At 40.9% G+C, this 20,768-nt stretch overlaps 1 protein-coding gene across 4 annotated transcripts in view; it reads right to left on the minus strand.

Moving 5' to 3' along the window:
• Positions 1 to 15,420, minus strand: part of Wdtc1 (WD and tetratricopeptide repeats 1) — a 62,340-nt gene extending 46,920 nt beyond the window's left edge. For 2 of the 4 annotated variants that reach the window (XM_047557108.1, XM_047557085.1), the window contains exon 1: positions 15,127 to 15,420. The gene's annotated coding sequence lies outside the window, so the exon portion shown is untranslated. Of the gene's footprint in view, positions 1 to 14,348; positions 14,493 to 14,528; positions 14,632 to 15,126 lie in introns of those variants that run through there. The other 2 variants (XM_047557100.1, XM_047557094.1) reach the window with 2 other exon arrangements.
• Positions 15,421 to 20,768: the final 5,348 nt, after the last annotated feature.

Here is a 20,768-nt window from a genome sequence, read left to right on the forward strand (position 1 = left end):
TATTTTTTATTTTGAGACAGGGTCTTACTAAGTTGCTTAGGACCTTGCTAAATTGCTGAGGCTAGTGCTTGAACTTGCCATCCTCCTCCCAGTTGTTGGATTACAGCCCACTTACACTTTTTAAAGGAAGTTCTGTCTCTTGTTATTTCCATATTTTGGTCTTAGTTCCATGTCTGGGCCACACAGAAGTCTACTCTTTCTTCCCCATGATGGCGCTCTGTGCAATGAGAATGGTTCTGTACCTCCACCATCCAAGACATTAGAACCTCCCAAGGTCATTTCTGGATTTTCCACTAACCACCTGCAGATTTCTAACAAACCTGCCTGAAATTACACCTTTTTTATCTGATCTGTGAGTAGCCTCCCTCCTTTCTTTTGGCATTTAACACAAAAGGAAACTGTACTTCTAAACATTAGATCATTGCAGTGTTCTCCCCTTTAATGCTAAAACTTGCTGCTTGGTTAGGTGTTCCCATTCAGTTTGAATTCTTTGGGGCCAATGTCTCCATGATTGATTTTAGAATCAGAAACTGTTTAAAAAAAAAAAAAGCAAGAAATTTCTCTTACAGCGCCTGTAAGTACCAAGAACATCCAGGAATACCAGATGAAAACAACTACATTTTCAAGATGTCTTTTCCAGGGGTCGTTGGCTACAGGATTAATGTAAGCTACATAGTGGCTGCAATTGTGTTTATACTCTGATTTGTGGTATAATGCTCAAACCCAAAACAAAAATATAATTTCATACAATCAACCAACAATGTGGGATAAACCTTATTAAAATGAAAATAACACCAAAGTTAGGACCAGTGTGTGACCTTGCTCAAGTCTCTTAATCTCTCACAGGCATAGGAACAAAACACTGAAGGGTCCATGTATATCACCAAAAAAAGGTTCATTCTTTGCCCCTAAAATAGTTTTCTTTGGAGAACTGCCATAGGAGTCAAATGAAATAATATAAATCAGAACTTTTTTTTTTTTTTTGGTATAGCTCAGCGGCAGAGGACTTGCCTAGCGTATATGAAGCCCTGGATTCAATTCCTGACAGAAAGGGGAAAAAATGTATTTTTCTGTTAACAATGTAAATGCTTTTATCTGCTAAGAATAGTAACTTGCTAAATATTATGTATTTACTATGTGCCAGGCGTTACGGTAAGAGCTTTTTATTCATTCATTAACTCATTTATTTATTCATTTAAAAAATGCAAGAAGTTTCTACTATGTGCCAGGTACTGTTCCAGGCCCAGGAGACAGCAGTGAGCAAAACAGGCAAGGTTCTTGCTTTCATGGTACTTAAACTGTAGCAGGAGGAGACAGACAATAAACAATAATATAAGGCAGGCTGGGGAGATAGCTCAGTTGGTAGAGTGCTTGCGTTGCAAGCACAAGTCCCTGGGTTTGATCTCCAGCACTGCAAAAAAAAAAAAAAAAAAAAAAAAAAAAAATATATATATATATATATATAAGGCTGGGGATGTAGCACAGTGGTAGAATGCTTGCATAGCATACACACAAGTCCCTGGGGTTTGATCCCCAGTACCACAAAAAATGAACACAAAATACCCAATATATACACATACGTGCATGTACACATACACACAAATAAAAATAAGAAGATAGCCAACAGTGAAAAATGCTATGATGACAATAAAACAGGATGATGTGAGAGTGACTCATGACCTATTTTTAGACTTGAGGTTGAAGATGATGTAGCAGTCATTTTTGGAATTGTCTAGCTGCTCAAAACCCTTTCCCATATTTTGGGAATTCCCCATCTAATGAGTCTGGTGGGAAGCAGAGCCCCTTCCCAGTACGAAGTGAGAATGATGGCCAGTGAGATTCTCTTTCTGAGACTCCCTTGTAGCTAGAGTGTGCACATATGGTCCAGGCTACACCAACTAGACCCATTATTCCTGGATCTTGAACTGGGTTCTAGTGTCACAGAGTCTGAGGACAGCAGAGTCCCCACTGGGGTATAGCAATGGGTGGCTATAGTGACCATCAAGGTCCAGAGCTGCTGGTGGTAGTGGTATACACTGTGTGTGTGGTGATGGCAAGTGTCCTCACTGGACTGGTTCTGTGAATTACAGCCCAGATTCTCTTGTTTTAGCCCATTTTCAAGTCTGGTTCTGTAGCCTCCCCTGAGCGTGCAAAGGCAGAAGAGAAAGGTGGGGGAAGAGAGATTCAAAAATTTCTAAGATTCAAGCTCCTACCATCACCATTCTACAGATAAGAAAACAGATTCATGGACATAAAACAATTTTCACAACATCACTCAGCTAATAACCTGGAACTGGAGCAGATATTCAAACCCAGGGCTATAAGTCCAAAGTCCATACTCTTAACCCCCATGGCATGTAATGTCCTACATTAATAAGCATTATGAAAATACCCCAAAAGAGTCAACTAAATTGTCTCTACTCATTAATTTTCTTACAAAATTAACTGAGTATTTACCAATCACCAAGCAATTTTTTGTTAGACATGGGGAACACTGAGATGAAAGACAGTACATGTACTGTCTAAGAGAGCTCGTATACTAAGAGAGCTCAGAATCAAAGACAAGGAACTTCAACTAAAATTGGCATGTGGCTTAGATATACTAAAAGGGTCAAGAGAGGCAAAAAACAAAACAAAACAAAACAAAACAAAACAAAACCAGACAAGCAGGAAACCACATTCAGGTAAAAGGTAAAATGGAACTGGGTGTGGTGGAGTGTGCTTGCAATTCCAGTGACTTTGGAAGCTGAGGCAGGAGGATCACAAAGTTCAAAGCCAGCCTCATCAACTTAGTGAGACACTGTCTCAAAATAATAAGTACTGGGAATGTAGTTCTGAGGTAAAGTGCCTCTGGGTTCCATTACTGATACAAAAAAAAAAAAAGTATAATGAAGCCAGGAGCAGTGTATACACCTGCAATACTAGCAATTCAGGAGGCTAAGGCAGGAGAACTGCAAATTCAAGGCCGGTCTTAGCAATTTTGTGAGACCCTCACTCAAAAGGGCTGGAGATGTATCTCAGAAATAGAGTACACCTAGGTGCAATCCCTAATACAGCAAAAATATACATATATGCAAAATGGAAATTAGGATTTATATCAGACTGGTAGGCAGAGGCTTGAAAAACCAAAGCGTAAAATTCATTACAACTAATACCTAGCTAGCATTCTGATGAACATTTTTTGCTCCCATGAGAAAAAAAGATAATGTAATAGCAGATAGCTCATACTGGACCATAGCCTACCTTATCCCTTCACAAGGAAACAGAAATTCAGTGCCTTTCCAGAAACTTTTCCAAGCAGACAAACATAACTGAGAACACATCTAAGTGGATATTATTTAAAAGATTCACACCAGGAAGAAATACCCTTAAATCTAACAAAGGGGCACAATTAGTTTTCATACTTCAATCCGAGTCTCTCAAATACAAATAATTAGGTCAATAACTTAATGGTTACTTGATAAGAAGATTTAATCATGGTCAAATTTTAAAAACATAATTTAAAGGGGGGTTCTTGAAATAGTGAAAAACTTAGATATGGAATGAGAGATTTGGAATTGACACAAGGAAGTTACATATATGATTAAACACTAGAGAAAACTACATCAAGGGGATTTCTAGGTCTGGTGTGGTATGTAAATTACATAATGTTCAATTCTACTGAGAGGTAAAAAGGCTGAAATTAGTGACTTTGAGAATTCCGAAAAGTTTTAAAGTGCTAGACTTTGAAAATATAGCTGACACTGGGTATAGTGGTTTATGCATGCAATTCTAGCTACTTGGGAGGCTGAGGCAGGAAGATGACAAGCTGGAGGCCAGCCTCAACAACTCGGCAAATCCTGTCTCAAAATAAAAAATGAACTAGCATGTGTGAGGTTCTGGGTTCAATTCCCAGCACTGAAAAAACAAAACAAACAACAACAACAACAAAAAAGTGAGTGGTAGAGCTCTTGGCTAGTACGCTGGAGGCCCTGAGTGGAATCTCCAGTGTTATATGGTGTACGTACACACACGCACAAAAGAAATAGAAAAAAAGGAAGGAAGGAGGGAAAATACAGCAGAGCACATGTCAAACACAGATCCTTCTCTTTAAGAGAACTCAGTATGGTGTCAGATGTACAGAGACATGGGAGGTTTGAGGCAGTGCCAGTCATAGCAACTTATGGAGGCCCTAAGTAACTTCATGAGATCCTGTACCCCAGATTTTTAAAAAATAAAAAGGATTGGGAATGTAGAGCAGTGATGAAATGCCCCTGGGTTCAATCCCCAAGACCCCCCCCCAAAAGAACACAATGTAGTTGTCCTTAAAAGAATATCAGTGGTAGCAATGCCATCACAATCAGAGTCATTGAAAGACTTTAGTCCCTTTTTCAAACAGGAAATTTAACTGAATTAACAACAGGAATAACAAAGACAGTAAATTCAGAAGGAATAACATGGAATAATAAATTAAATCTTGTTTATACTAATTTTTTCATATCTTAGAAGAAACTACAAAAATGACAGCAAGGAAACAAATTAAACATATGAGAGTAGAGCAAGATAACCTGGAAGTTGCTATAGGAAAATGGGAACCATGACAGGCCACAAGAAATGTTTAATGCATATTCTTCATTCTAAGGAAAACACAGTTAATTTCATATATCCTGATATTCACACTTAAAGCTCTAATAACACTGAGGGTTAATTTGTTTACAGAATATGGAAGTTCAACAAAAATTTCTTCAGCTAGAGTACAAAGGTTCAAAAATGGCATCTTCAGAGCTAATCCTAGCAGGTTGGGAGGCTGAGGCAGGAGGATCTCCAGTTCGAAGCCAGTCTCAGCAACTTAGCGAGGCACTTAGCAACCCAGCAAGATCCTGTCTCTAATAAAACATATAAAATATTTTTTTAAAAAGGGGTGGGGATGTGGCTCAGTGGTTTAGCACCCCTTGGTTCAAGTCCCAGTACCAAAAAAAAAAAAAGAAAAAGAATGGCATCTTCTATATTTTAGGATACTGCAGGCCAGCTCTAATAGGTACTCAATGAAAAGCAGGAAGAAAGTCAGTTGCTGAGCTAAGAATGAAAAACATAAAAATACTATGGCATACAGGAAAATATATAATATTATAATAAAAATATGAGCTGCTATGCAGATGTTACACCTCTGAAAAGGTATTCTATTCCTGGAGCTCTAAAATGCCTAGCACTTTAGCCTCATCTTTTTTACAAACTTTCATTTTAAAACTGGAAAACTTTCTTCTACAAACATATCTTTGCTATTATAAAGAATATTAATAACAATACAATATTCACCAGGCATAGTGGCACATGCCTAGAATCATATCTTCTAGGGAGGCTGAGGCAGAAGAAATGCAAGTTTAAGGCTAGCCTGAGCAACTCAGAAAGACTCTGTCTCAAAATAAATTAAACAAATAAAGGGCTAGAGAGATAGCTCAATGGGAAAGCACCCCTGGGTTCAATCCCCAGGTACTGAAGAAAAAAAAAAATTCAACTAATAGCTTAATTTGGAGGAATTGATCTACTCACAATGCAAAGGGCACCAATAATATAATAGCCTGAAGTTAATAAGCCTTAGAACAAAGTCCATCTGCAAAGATGACCTATCTGGAACCAAGAACTGAATGGTAATATTCCAACAAAAGGAACCATCCATGCCACATGTGTCACGGGCCTATCTGGATAATGTAACAGAAAGGGAATAGATTTAAAATACTGAAGCATCTGGGGGGCCTGAATTCCAGCACTTTTGACATGCCAATTAGGCAGTCTATTTAAACTTTCTGAGTTTTAATTTCCTCATTTGTAAAGTGGGGATGCAAATACCTACTTCAATAGATTGTTGTGAGAAATTATCTATGAAAGTGCATAATAGTACCTGGATCCCAGTAGGTGCTCAAGAGATGTCAGCCAAATGTGAACTTTACTAAAACCTGATAACTCTTGTTATATATGCTCAGTAGCATGGGCCTTCCTCATTTCCCTACCAGAGACAATGAGAATTCCATTGTAGTATTGGGCAGGGGGCAGCTGGGGCAGGGAGTATAGTATTTATCACCTCTGTTAGCTTTAAAATTTAAGATCAAAAGGAAAATGTGACTTGTTAAAAACAAAGGAATGTCACACAAAAATTTGTGCAAGAATGTTTATAGTAGCATTATTCATCATAACCAGAAGGTAGAAACAACTCAACTGCCTATCAAGAGATGACTAGATTTTTAAAATGTGTATATCCACATAAGAAATGTTATTTGACTGTAAAAAGTAATGAACTATTGATACATACTAAACATAGATGAACTTAGAAACATTATTCTAAGTGAAAGACTATATATTGTATGCTTCCATTAATATGAAATATTATTTGGGAGCATGGTGGTGCACACCTGTAATTCCAGTGGCTTGAGAGGCTGAGGCAGGAGGATAGCAAGTTCAAGGCCAGCCTTAATGAGGCCCTACGCAACTTAGCAAGTCTCTGTCTTAAAATAAAAAACAAAAAGGGCTGGTGATATAGCTCAATAGTTAAGCACCCCTGGGTTCAATCCCCAGTATGAAAAAAATACATATCTAGATTTGGGGGGTGGGTACCAGGCATTGAACTCCAGGGTGCTCTAGCAGTGAACTAAATCATCTGTCCTTTTATTATGAGACAGGGTCTTGTTAAGTTGCTGAGGCTGGCCTTGAATTTGTGTTCCTCTAGCCTCAAGTGGCTGGAATTACAGATGTGCATGACTGTGCCCTGTTTAGGTTTTCTAAGTTATAGCCATCCTACTGAGTATAGTGTGGTATTTCACTGTTGTGAGGTTTTTGTTGAGGTGGCTTAAATGTTTTAAAACTATGGTGGTTGGGCATGGAGGCACATGCCTGACATCCCAGTGACTCGAGAGGGTGAGGTAGGAGGATGGCAAATTTGAGGCCACACTCAGCAACTTAGCTAGGTTCTAAGTTACTGTCTCAGAATAAAAAATAAAATGATAAGGGCTGGGATGTGGCTCAGTGGTTAAGCACCCTTGGGGATTCAATCCCGAGTACCAAAATAAATAAATAAAAAGCACACCTCGGGCTGGGGATGAGACTCAATGGAAGAATATGTGCCTAGCATGTGCAAAAGACCTGAGTTCCATCCCCAGCACATTAAAAAATAAAAATAAAAAAGGAAAAGCCCACCTCAAAAGGTTACAGAGTTAATACACGACCTAGAAATCCCATTCCTTGGTATATACCCAAGAGAACTGATAACAAATAGCCATACAAAGACTTGTGCAAGAATGTTCACAGTAGTGTTATTTATAATAGCCCCCAAATAGAAACAACCTAAATGCCCATTAACTTATGAATGGATAAATACAATGTGGTACAGTCACATAATGGAATATTATTTACATAAAAAGGAATGAAGTACTGATTCATACTATAATATGGATAACTGGCAACATTCTAATGAAGAAAGTCAGTCACAAAGACCATGTGTTATATGATTACAAAATTTCAAGAACAGGAAAACCTATAGAGACAGAAAGTAAATTAGTGGTTGCCTAAGGCTGAAAGAGGAAATGGGGATGATTGGTGGACAGGTGGTAGAATCTCAAAAGTGTGTTTCTCAAATAAATGAAAAAATGCTCAGCATCATTAGCAATTAGAGAAATGAAAATCAAAACTACACTGAGATTTCATCTCACACCAGTCAGAATGGCATCATCAAGAATACAAACAGTAATAAATGTTGGTGAAGATATGGGGGGAAAAGAACACTTTTACATTGTTAGTGGGATTGTAAGTTATTGAAATCAGTATAGAGGTTCCTCAAAATAGTACGACCCAGCTATAACGCTCCTTGTTATTTATCCTAAAGAATTAAAGTCAGCATACTATAGCAATACATGCAAACCCATGTTTATAGCAGCACAATTCACAATAGCCAAACTATGGAACCAGCCTAGATGTCCACTGACAGATGAATGGATAAAGAAAATGCAGTATATATATATATACACAATGGAGTTTTATTCAGTCATAAAGAAAAATGAAATTCATTCACAGGAAATGGATAGAACTTGAGACCATTATGTTAAGGGAAATAAGCCAAACTCAGAAAGTCAAGGGACATATGTTTTCTCTCACATGTGGAAGCTAGAGAAGGAAAAAAGGAAGGAGGGTGATTTCATGAAAAGCAAAGGGAGACCAGTAGAATGGAGGAAGGGGATCAGAAGGTAGGAGGAGAGAAGTGGGGGAGTGCTGGGGAGGGAAACTGGCCAAATTATACTATGGTATTGTGTGCATGTTCCAAAATGCAACAACAAATCCCACCATATATACAACTATAATGCATCATTAAGAAATGTGGAGGGGAAAAAACTTTCTTTTTTTTGAGTGATAAAAAGGTTCTAAAATGAGATAGTATGATGGCTGCACAATTTTGTGACTACTGAAAACAGCTCACTGCATACTTATTAAAAGTACATTTTATGTGAATTATGTATCCATTATTAAGTCCCAAATATTTTTTATTTTCTCTACATCAAAAATTACAACTTACATATAAAAAGAAAATTCAGTTCTTATCCTTTCCTCTGTCTGTATTCTACCTCAAGTTGGAAGGGTATGTGGCTTCTGTTCCTTAAAAGACAAAGCATCCTGAGGGTCAGCTCTTCATCTCATTCATCTATTTATCCTCCTAGGTCTCCCAGGAGTGATGAATTAGCAGGTACTAAAAACATTACTGAACTGTTACCGAATGAATAACAGCATGACTACCTTGCATACAATGTTTTATACCTATCAAAGCGCTTTTGTTTATACTTTTAATTTGCTTCAGAACTATCCTGTGAGGAAGCCATAAAGCTGTTACTATCCCCACTTAACGATACTGAGGAAGAAGCACTGGACTGGGATCTGGAGTCTTGTGCTCCAAGCCATCCTCTGCCGTTAGCTGGCTGTATGACCCTTAGTGAGGCATTTCACTCTCTTTCTCCATCTGTAAAAATGTGAGGTTGACTCAGAGATGAGGTACAAAACCCCTTCCAATAACTCTCTCTTATGATTCTAAGGAGACATTGCTATTTAGCAGCAGACAGAAGAAAGAATTTAAATCATCTGTATTCTCTTTCCTTTGGACATGGTGCCTCCAGCCAGGGTGACAACCAGACCCCCTTTCAACATTCTCATTTATGCAAAAGATGTATGCAAGTTTCCTTTAGTTCTATTTGTAGTGGTTTTCCTACTGGAGCAATCCTATAGAAAAGAAGAAAAATGCAACAAAGACCCAGCTATATTTTCAATGCATAAAGGTCACTAAAAGTAGCAATATTAAGAGTTGAGTTGTGGACTCTAACAGATCTAAGGTTCAAATTCCAGCTCTGCCACTATTTTCTGTGTGACATTTCTAAATCTCAGTTTCCTAACTAATAATACCCTCCTTTGCAGGGTGATAAGGAATGGAAGAGCATACGTGTAAAATGCCTGATATCAAGCCTGTAAATGATATTTATTGAACATTCTAAACATTTCTGTTTTTGTTTTGGGGGGGACTTTTTTGAGGGGGTATGGAGATTGAACTCAGGGGAACTCAACCACTAAGCCACATCCCCAGCTCTATTTTGTATTTTATTTAGAAACAGAGTCTCACTGAGTTGCTTAGGTCCTTGCTAAGTTGCTGAGGCTGCTTTGAACTCTCAATCCTCCTGCCTCAGCCTCCCAAGTCACTGGGATTATAGGCATGAGCCACCATGCCCAGTTTTTAAACGTTTTTATAAGTGCTATCTCATAGACTCCTCATAACAGTCCTATAAGACAGGTACTATTATCATCCTCATTTTGCAAATGCAGGATCTCAGGCACAGAAAATTAACTTACCAAAGTTACATAGTTACTAAATAGAGTCAATCTAGATATTCTGACCCAGAGCCCAGGCTATTGACTACTAAAAAATCACTACTATTACAATCTCTAATTGAACTACATCCAAGTCAAAATTTCCTTGTCTGGGGGTGTAGCTTAGTAGTGAACACCTGCTTAGCATGTTGTGCAAAGACCTGAGTTTGTTCCCAGAACCAAACCCAATCAACCAACCAAACTGCTGGTCTCAAACACAAACTTAGAATCCACTTCAGAGTCACAGACTAAGCTAGCACAAGCAGAGTTCCTAGAAAAGATGTGGCTGTTAGGAAGTCCCATTAGTAAAGCATCTTTGGAAATGTTCTTTACCATCTTTGAGGCTCCTGGCTCAAATGATCCTATTTGAAGCTTTCTCTATGGAAGTCCATCCTAAGAAATTCTTCATTTTCTGGAAGGCTTTGAATGAGAACTCACTTGGATGTCTCCACTGCCTGAATGGGCTCCATAGTGCCATTTGAGCTTTGTGAATATTTCTGAGAATGTTTTCAGAACCTTGTTTTTCAGTGATCATAGTTTACCTGCCTTCTTGTAGGCCCGCAATTATCATAAGATAGCAGAAGGAAACAGAAAGAGAAAAAGGAACATATTTTGATGATGCTGTCCTCTCTCAATATTTAATGAAGAGCATCTAGGCTTGGACTTTGTCTTTAATTTGCATCTTTCCAAATCATGCCCCAATTCAAAGCACCTCTTGGAGGGAAGTCCAACCTCTAACTTTACTTAGCAGAAAGGTCAAGGAAAAGTAAGCCAATCAATTTGGAAATGCTTCCTTCCTCACTTGGTTTCATCTGTGCTACATCCAGATGTGTAACTCAAGAGGGAACCAGCTAAGACAGCAGCCCCCCAACACTCGGGCCTCAACTGACAAAGGTGCCAGAAAAGGACTACCTGACTCAGATTCAGAGAAATCGAAAGGCTCCTTGAAAGTTTCAGAAATAAGCAGTTTTACTTTTCCTGAAAATAGAAACTGGGGTTATGAATAGGACAAAAATCTTACAAAGGTTCTGATCCTAACACTGCCCTTGAAAGCCCTGAATAGCTTTCTGGGCAAGGTCTTATCCTGCTTCCCCCTACAACCCCACCCCCAAGAAAATGGGGTTAATACCTCCCCAGATGGCTACAGGGAGGATTAAGGCTCATTATCCCTGGCATCCAGCTCTGGCGCAGCTCTTGTATTTCTGACCTTGTTCATTGTAAAAGAAGATATTAAATATAAAAATGTAAACAGTGACCCCTGAACCTGGCTCTGAGTGGCTGAGAATTTGCTTTGCACTGAGACTGACACTGCCTCCTATATTCTGACCTGTTGGTTGCATCCTCCCCTTATTCAGGCTTCAAATTTTTAGTATTAGTCACTATTGCCACAAAGCCCTTTGAAGAGTCTGCAGCTATTACTAATAGCACAAAGAATGAGACCCAGAACTCTGAGGAGTTCACTCAGGCCCAAATTCACCCTGAGGAAGCCAATAAAATGGTACTCCTTTACCCCCCAAGCCCTGGCTCTCGAGGGCAATCAGTGAGGTCCAGTAAAAAGCATATATTATATCATTCAGTCCTCAAAAACCCACTATAAGGTAGGTACCATCATAAGCCTCACTTTATATATGAGAAAACTAGCTCAGAGATGACCTGAGACTTAGCCTAGGTCACCAAGCTAACAAGGAACAAACATGGGTTCAAATAATATTCCTATCATTACTAGCTATGTAACCTCCAGCATATTTCTTTACCTTCTAGAGTCTCAGTTTCTTCTTTTGGAGATATTTCTACCCCAGGATTTCTGAGGATTAAGTGAGATATTGTAAAAAAGTATCTAGCAAGTACCCAGAATATAGCAAATAATCAGTACATGTTAGTTTTTATGATCAAAAAGAAAGGGAGTTTGATATCATTTTCACAGAATCACACAGTCTAAAATACTGAAAGATCACTTAGTTCAATTATCTACCTAAGTATGGACGCTTCTATCATAGCTATGATATAATGCAGCAGACTCTGCTTGAACACCTCCAATGATGGGTGACTCACTCCCTCAGAAGGCAGTCCATTTTGTTTTTAAAAAGTCAAATTCTTTGCTAGGTAAGGTGTGATCTGCTTAGGTATTTTAAATTATAGCCATCCTGTTGAGTATAAAGTAGTGTCTCATTGTGGTATGAGGTTTCTTTTTGAGGTGATTAAAGTGTGTTAAAACTATGGTGGTCAGGCATGGTGGTGCATGCCTATAAAATCAGCTAATTGGGAGACTGAGGCACGAGGATCACAAGTTCAAGGCCAACATGGGGAACTTATACCCATACCAAAATAAAAGGGCTGGGAATATAACTCAGACAGATGCTCGCATAGTATGTACAAGGTCCAGGGTTCAATTCCCAGACCACAAGAAAAAAAAAGAAGGAAAAAAAAAAAGAAAGAAAGAAAGTCAAATTTTCTATCAAACCAAAGACTACCCTCTTGGGATTTCTCTCCTTTAATCCTAGTGCTGCCATCTAGAATCACATAGAGAAAGTCCAGTTTCCTCTCTCCATGGCAATTCTTCAGGTATTTTCAGGCAGTATCATGTTCCCCAGGTTCTCTCAACCTTGGTCTTTTCAGCCCTTTCTCATGTGTCATAGTCCCCAGAGGCAACTCAATATCACAAAGCAGACAGACCTGGGTTTGAATTCCAATCCTTCTTCTTACTAGCTGTGTGATTTTAAGCAAGTTTCTTAACTTCTCTGAATCTGTTTCTTCATCTGTATAATGGAGAAAATTATTCTCACTTCACAAGACAATCATGAATGTTAAATTAAATAAAGTAAGAACACTACCTAGTACCAAGCCCAACATATACCAGACCCTCAATAAATGTCAGTCACTTTTTAAGACATATGCCAACTGGTAAATATCTCTCAAAGTAAATTAGCCTGAATTAACTATAATAATGGGACTGGTTTCTAATGGCAACTTTCAGGACCTGGGTTTTTGAAGACATGACAGCAAAGAAGAAAACACAGCCTAAGGGTTCTAAGGCTCCAACAACCTTCAATGGCAGCCCAAAGACGTAGAGGAGAATCTGCAAAGGAGAGCATGAAAGAAGAAAGCAAACAGGACAGACTTTTTGCAGTTGTTGTTTTTTGTTTTTGTACTGGGGACTGAACCCAGAGGCACTATACCACTGAGCCATATCCCCAATCCTTATTTTTTTATTTTGAGAAAGGATCTATGTTGCTGAGGCTGGTCTTGAACTTTCAATCTTTTTGCCTCACCTTCCGGAGTTGCTGGGATTACAGGCATGCACCACTGTACCCAGTAATTGTTAAACTTAAAAGGCAAGTATCACCATCTTACATGTCATCTATGACTTTCTCTGACACCCAGAACTGCATGTGTGGGCCACATGCCCTAATTTAAAAGGAGAGAAGAAAAATAAAAATAATTAAGAATGAGGCACAGTCTGAGTCTTTCTCAGAAGTTGGTACCTCACGATCCAGATATTTGCAAATGGGCTTCAAAATCTTCAGTTCTTCTATATCCTGAAGGCCAGATGTGTGAAAACACCCTACAGAGGATGCTTGATGAATGACTCAATACTGAATTTCTTCCAGCTAGAAAAATTGCCACCTGTGTGACAATTCAAAACTGGCAAATAGTAGTTAACACTATCATCATAAGTATTACACATATTCTCTCTTTCCCTCAGTGACCACCAGGGAAAGAAGTTTCAGGCAGAAATACAGATTATTGCTCAATTATTCTGCAGAGTTGATTCAAAAGCACTGTCTCTACAAGTTGATATGTGACTTGAATATAAGTGTTCCCAAAAAGGTCAAAAGGAAAAGGACCCCAGACTTCAAAACAGTATGATCACAAACTAACAGAAAAGTTTTTTTTCCTAGGCCTGCAAATGAAATACAACAATCTACAACAAAGAAACCAATTGTTAGTCTCAGCCCTGTTATTCCTTGGTTTGTTTTAGAAGATCTGGGTATTATATTCAACAGTAAAATTCAATTCTATCCCTCTAAAGATACAAGAATTACAAGGAAGAATAAGTCAGAACTCAAACAAGAAATAGCCTTAAGCAGTTCCTTCATGGTGAGTAGAAACTGGCCACCCAGGGCTCTAAAATACAAAAAAAAAAAAAAAAAAAAAAACTTATTGCAGACTACTGGGCATACCTGTGCCCTAGGTAGGGATTTCATAAAGTCTTTGAACCAGATGGTATCCTCAGAATAGTTTCCCCCTCAAAACTGTATCAGGCTTATTTTAAAAAGGAACACTCAACTGTCACTTTGCCCTGATTATCCATCCCATCCTTGGAAAAAATGGGGACTATATCAGGTTCCTAAACTCAAAAACTTGAGAAAACTTTAAAGTCGCTTGACCACTACCTCAGGAAGTTGAAGAAAATCCGAGAAAAACTTTAGGGAAACAGTCATATTAGGCTATCAAACATTAGTCATAAGCCCCCATACCTCTTCTCTAGAAACCCTGGCAGGGGAGAATAAGCCAGAGGGCACCAAGCAAATCCAACCCGCCTGGCAAGGGGGCGTCCCACTGCAGCGTTCAGGAAGAATAGATCCTGCTGGTTCGAAGTCTCTTCTATCTCCTCACTTCCTATTTACCCTTTGAAGTGGGCACTGAACGGCCCATACCCAGGCAGAGGTCCTTTGTACCGGGCGACTGATGGAAACACCTTGGCAAAGTTCAGTTTGGAGTCAGGACGGGCCACTGAAGGCATCTGCAGTTGCCAGAAGCCTACACACACACAGACACACACACAGACACACACACACACACACACACACAGGGAAAGAGGGAGAGGGGGAGAGAGGGAGGGGGAGGGAGAGAGAACACACACGAACGAGAGAGCAGGTCAGGTCACTGCCCTCCTATAACTTCCACCTGCCCCCTTCTTCCTGAGACCGGTGCCAGATCAGATGTCAAAAACTCCGCAAAAAAGTCCCGTGATGGGACGACTTCCACCTCTCCCCCAGCAGAGCCTCCCGGGACACCCACAGCCTTCTCCTGGCTAGCACTCCGTCTCCACTCCGCCCCCGGCCCATTCTGCCCGCCGCCCCAAGCAGGCCTGTCCCCTCTCGGGACACCCCGGGGCTCAGAGGCGGGCAGGCTCAGGCCCCCAGGCCGGCAGGGCTGGAGCCAGCCCAGAGCCGGCGGCCCGTGCGCCCGGGCTGCGAGAGCGGGTGTCCGCCTCGGCGCCCGCGGAGGGCAGGGGGCGGCGGCGACTCGTACCTGTCAGGTCTCTTCCTCGGACCAGCAGCGGCGCAACTTCAGGAGCCCATGTCCGTCCGGGGGCCCGGCCCCTCTCCCGGGAGTGGGGGCGCGGATCCCGGGAAGGGGGCTGGGGGGCCCGGGCAGCTCTAGCCTCTTCCCATGCTCCCCGCCCGGCGCCTGGCCGGGGCCGGACAGCGCCTCCGCCCGCCCCTGCGCACCGCCTCACACCCGCGCTCACACACACTCACACTCCCTCGCGCGCTCTCACACACGCACTCCCCTCCCTCCTCCTGCTCTGTTTATCTCCTCCAGCTGTCTGGGGACCCAGGAGAAGCCCAGCACTGCGCCTGCGCCACGCAGTCTCCGCGCCCGCCCAGCGCCTCGCAGCCGATAGCTACGCTACGGAAACGGCGCCCGACAGTTTCCAGAATGGCGAGCTGGGGCCCCAGCTCCCCCCCGCGCCCGGTCAACGTCTGCTGCCGGCGGCGCCTACTAACCTGCTAGTGGGGGAGCCCCGCTCCGCCGTGGCCAATCCGCTTCGCCGCTCGCGGGACCGGCAGCCAGTGGGCGGGCGGGAAAGCCGGGTTAAGCCCTCGGGCATCCTGGGAGTCGTAGTTTTTCGCCGAAGAGGAGCCCAGGCAGAGCTGGCTCGCCCCGCCCGGTTGCCATTAGTTACCTGGACGCACCTCCCTTCCCACCACAAGGAAAAATGCTTCTTCACGCTGCTTTCGGGACCCTCCCACACACACTCGCCCATTACCCCCAGAACAGCACACCCGTTAAGAGCTCTTCAAGACTTATGAGCCCCTGAATTGCTGAATCCCACATGCTAGGGCCCAGGACCCCCAGAGCCAAGCCTCAGGCTACTACCTCCCCCTGCGGGGCAAGAGGTGGCTCTCGAAGTAACACATTCTTCACTCACGTTCCCGAGCCTGAAGGAAGAGATAAAAGGGAATTGCTCCAGCACTCAGTAGCCGGGAGGGCAGTCAGACACATCACTCTGGGAACCCTACGATTGATGGTAGGTCCAGCTGATACTAGTGCAGTCAACTGCTGATCCCTCCTCCAGAGAGGCAGTTCCAATCTTATGGAGACACTCTCTCTACGGAACTTACCAAGATGATTAGGAAGGCACTAAGCCTAACTTTTTTTTTTTTTTCTTCCCCCGGTGGTGGTGGTGGTACTGGGGATTGAATCCAGAAGCTCTTGACCACTATGCTACCCTTTTTATTTTTTAGAGACAGGGTCTCACTAAGTCACTGAGGATCTCACTAAATTACTGAGACTGGTCTCGAACTTGCTATCCTCCTGTCTCAGCCTCCCCAGTTGCAGAGATTATAAGTGTGTACCATGGGGCTGGCTATACTTAACTTCTTAAGGCAGAGACACAAAGGCTCAAGTCAAAAAAGAAAGACACTGTCAACTTTTGAGAAGGAAAACTTGTCACTCACCCATAGGGTACGACTTTTCAGATAAAAACAACAATTTGCTTGTATTTTATTGTATTGTGTGTGCATAGTCCCTTAGATAGTATTTGTTATCTGTGTTTTGCAGAGAGGAAGCTTGAAGCATAAAGAGAGTAAAGGGTCACCTACCATGTTAGGAAGCAAGTTGGGATTCAAACCCATATCTGCCTGCCTAACTCCAGAATCTGAGCCTTTATATTTGCAATGCTCAGAATGGAACCCAGGGCTTTGTACATGCTAGGAAAGCACTCTACCACTGAACTACACCCACTAGCCTCTAATAATCTGAATATTTAAACATTCCCTGTCCCTGCTGTGAAAACCAGACAGCACCTACTCTCAGGAAAGACTGGATATATATATTCAGCATTTATAGTGTTTGTCCCATGTTTATCACTTTGTGAATTGCTTTTCCCCAATTCTACTTTCATTTTTTATGTATATTAGTTTGTGAGCTCCCAAAGGGTAACTCCTCCCCATTTGAAGAGTAAAAACCTACCCTTGCAAATTCAGCTCACAAAGCCTTTCATGCCTTTCTCCTAAAAGTGTTTTGGTCATTCCTCCTGACCTTTTCCCCTCAGCTGTTCCACTGATTATAAAAGAATCATAGACTTTGGAACTAGAAGAAAACTATCATCTGTCAACTGCAGTTACTATTGATTATTTTCTATGAGAAGCACTTGTGTGCTCCATCCCCGTTCATGTGTTCTGTGAATGTCTATGCATATGTGTATATACATGTGTGTGTACCCATATACATTCACACATGTTAACTCATTTGATCCTCACAACCACTTTATGAGTTAGGTATTCTTCTTTGTGTGTGTGTGTGTGTGTGTGTGTGTGTGTGTGCGTGTGGTGCTGGGTATGGAACCCAGGGTCTTGTGCATGCAAGGCAAGCACTCTATCAGCTGAGCTATATCCCCAGCCCTGTGATTATTTTTATTCCCATTTTACACAGAAGAAACAAGAGATTCAAAAGAAGGTTAGGGGTTGGGGATATATTTCAGTGGTAGAGCACTTTGTCTAGCATGTGCTGGGTCCTGAGTGTGATCCCCAACCCTGCAAAGAAAATAAAGTTACATTCAAAATCAGACACTCCTCCCAGCCATAAGTGTATTCAGATTAACTGAAGAAGAGAACTTTCTAACCATAGAGCTGGACAACTTTGAGAGGTTATGAGTTTATTCTCTCTGCTAATATTCAAGTAGAGGCTATATAATCACATGTCCAGGACACTCTAGAAACAATTATTGTATTAGGTAGATACTTAATTATTCCAATATTCTCTGATTTAGTTTTTGGAAGCAAAGGTTATTCAGATAACTATGGAAACTGGGCACAATGGTGCACACCTACAATTCCAGTGACTCGGAAGGCTGAGGCAGGAAGATTACAAAAGTTCAAGGCCAAGCTGGTTTGGTGATGCATGCCTGTAATCCCAGCAGCTCTGGAGGCTGAGGCAGACGGGTCTTGAGTTCAAAGCCAGTCTCAAAAACTTATAGAGGCACTTAGCAACTCAGAGAGACCCTGTCTCTTATAAAATATTTTTAAAAGGCTGGGGAAGTGGCTCAGTGGTTAAGCACCCCTGGGTGTTAAATCCATAGTACCAAAAAAAAAAAAAAATTCAAGGCCAGCCTGGAAAACTTGGTGAGGCTCTGTCTCAAAATAAGTAAATAAACAAATTAATAAATAATAGAGCTTGGGAGATCACTCAGTATTAGAGCACCACTGGTTTTAATCCCCAGTACCACAAAAAAAACAAAAGACAAAAGACAAATAAATAAATAAATAAAGCTTATGGCAGTGAATGAAAATAGTTGCCTTTTTCTCTTTTGGCATCAGCTGAAGCTGGGCATAGTATAGGCCTGTAATCCCAGCAACTTGGGAAGCTGAGGCAGAAGAATCACAAGTTCAAGGCCAGCCTCAATGATTTAGACTTAGTGAGGTCCTAAGCAATTTAGTGAGAACCTGTCTCAAAATAAAAAAGGGTTGGGGATGTAGCACAGTGATAAAATGCCTCTGGGTTCAATATCCAGTAGAGAGGAAGGAAGGAAGGAAAAGAAGAAAGAATTTCATTGTTTAAACAATATATGAGGGCTGGGGTTGTAGCTCAGTGGTAGCACTTGTGTAGTATGTGTGAAGCACTAGGTTCAATTCTCAACACCACATATAAGTAAATTAATTAAATAAAGGTCCATCAACAACGAAAAACACCACGATCAAGTGGGTTTTATCCCAGGGATGCAAGGTTGGTTCAACATTCGGAAATCAATAAATGTCATTCACCATATCAACAGACTTAAAGTTAAGAATCACATGATTATTTCAATAGATGCAGAAAAAGCATTCGATAAAATACAGCATCCCTTCATGCTCAAAACACTAGAAAAAATTGGGGTAGTGGGAACATTCCTAAACATTATAAAGGCAATCTACGCTAAGCCCATGGCTAATATCATTCTAAATGGTGAAAAACTGAAAGCGTTCCCCCTAAAAACTGGAACAAGGCAGGGATGCCCTCTTTCACCACTTCTATTCAACATCGTCCTTGAGACTCTAGCCAGAGCAATCAGACAAACCAAAGAAATTAAAGGGATACGAATAGGAAAAGAAGAACTCAAACTATCCCTGTTCGCTGATGACATGATTATATATTTAGAGGAACCTGGAAATTCCACCAGAAAACTTTTAGAACTCATAAGTGAATTCAGTAAAGTAGCAGGTTACAAGATCAATGCTCATAAATCCAATGCATTTTTATACATAAGTGATGAATCTTCAGAAAGAGAAATTAGGAAAACTACCCCATTCACAATAGCATCGAAAAAAATAAAATACTTGGGAATCAATCTCACAAAAGAGGTGAAAGACCTCTACAATGAGAACTACAGAACACTAAAGAAAGAAATTCAAGAAAACCTTAGAAGATGGAAAGATCTCCCATGTTCCTGGATAGGCAGAATTAATATCGTCAAAATGGCTATACTACCTAAAGTGCTATACAGATTCAATGCAATTCCAATTAAAATCCCAATGATGTACCTTGCAGAAATAGAGCAAGCAATTATGAAATTCATCTGGAAGAATAAAAAACCTAGAATAGCTAAAGCAATCCTCAGTAGCAAGAGCGAAGCAGGGGGTATTGCAATACCAGATCTTCAACTCTACTACAAAGCAATAGTAACAAAAACGGCATGGTATTGGTACCAAAATAGACAGGTAGATCAATGGTACAGAATAGAGGACATGGACACAAACCCAAATAAATACAATTTTCTCATACTAGACAAAGGTTCCAAAAATATGCAATGGAGAAAAGATAGCCTCTTCAACAAATGGTGCTGGGAAAACTGGAAAACCATATGCAATAGAATGAAATTAAACCCCTATCTCTCACCCTACACAAAACTCAACTCAAAATGGATCAAGGACCTTGGAATCAGACCAGAGACCCTGCATCTTATAGAAGAAAAAGTAGGTACAAATCTTCAACTTGTTGGCTTAGGATCAGACTTCCTTAACAGGACTCCCATAGCACAAGAAATAAAAGCAAGAATCAACAACTGGGATAGATTCAAACTAAAAAGCTTTCTCTCAGCAAAGGAAACTATCAGAAATGTGAAGAGAGAGCCTACAGAGTGGGAGAATATTTTTGCCAACCATACCTCAGATAGAGCGCTAATTTCCAGAATCTATAAAGAACTCAAAAAACTCTACACGAAGAATACAAATAATCCAATCAACAAATGGGCTAAGGAAATGAACAGACACTTCACAGAAGAAGATGTACAAGTAATCAACAGATATATGAAAAATGTTCAACATCCCTAGTAATAAGAGAAATGCAAATCAAAACTACCCTAAGATTTCATCTCACCCCAATTAGAATGACGATTATCAAGAACACAAGCAACAATAGGTGTTGGCGAGGATGTGGTGAAAAAGGAACACTCATACATTGCTGGTGGGGTTGCAAATTAGTGCAGCCACTCTGGAAAGCAGTGTGGAGATTCCTCAGAAAGCTTGGAATGGAAACACCATTTGACCCAGCTATCCCACTCCTTGGTCTATACCCAAAGGACTTAAAATCAGCATACTACAGAGATACAGCCACATCAATGTTCATTGCTGCTCAATTCACCATAGCCAGATTGTGGAACCAACCTAGATGCCCTTCAGTTGATGAATGGA

This window comes from Sciurus carolinensis, chromosome 1 (genome assembly GCF_902686445.1).
Source record: "Sciurus carolinensis chromosome 1, mSciCar1.2, whole genome shotgun sequence".
Classification (NCBI taxonomy): domain Eukaryota; kingdom Metazoa; phylum Chordata; class Mammalia; order Rodentia; family Sciuridae; genus Sciurus; species Sciurus carolinensis.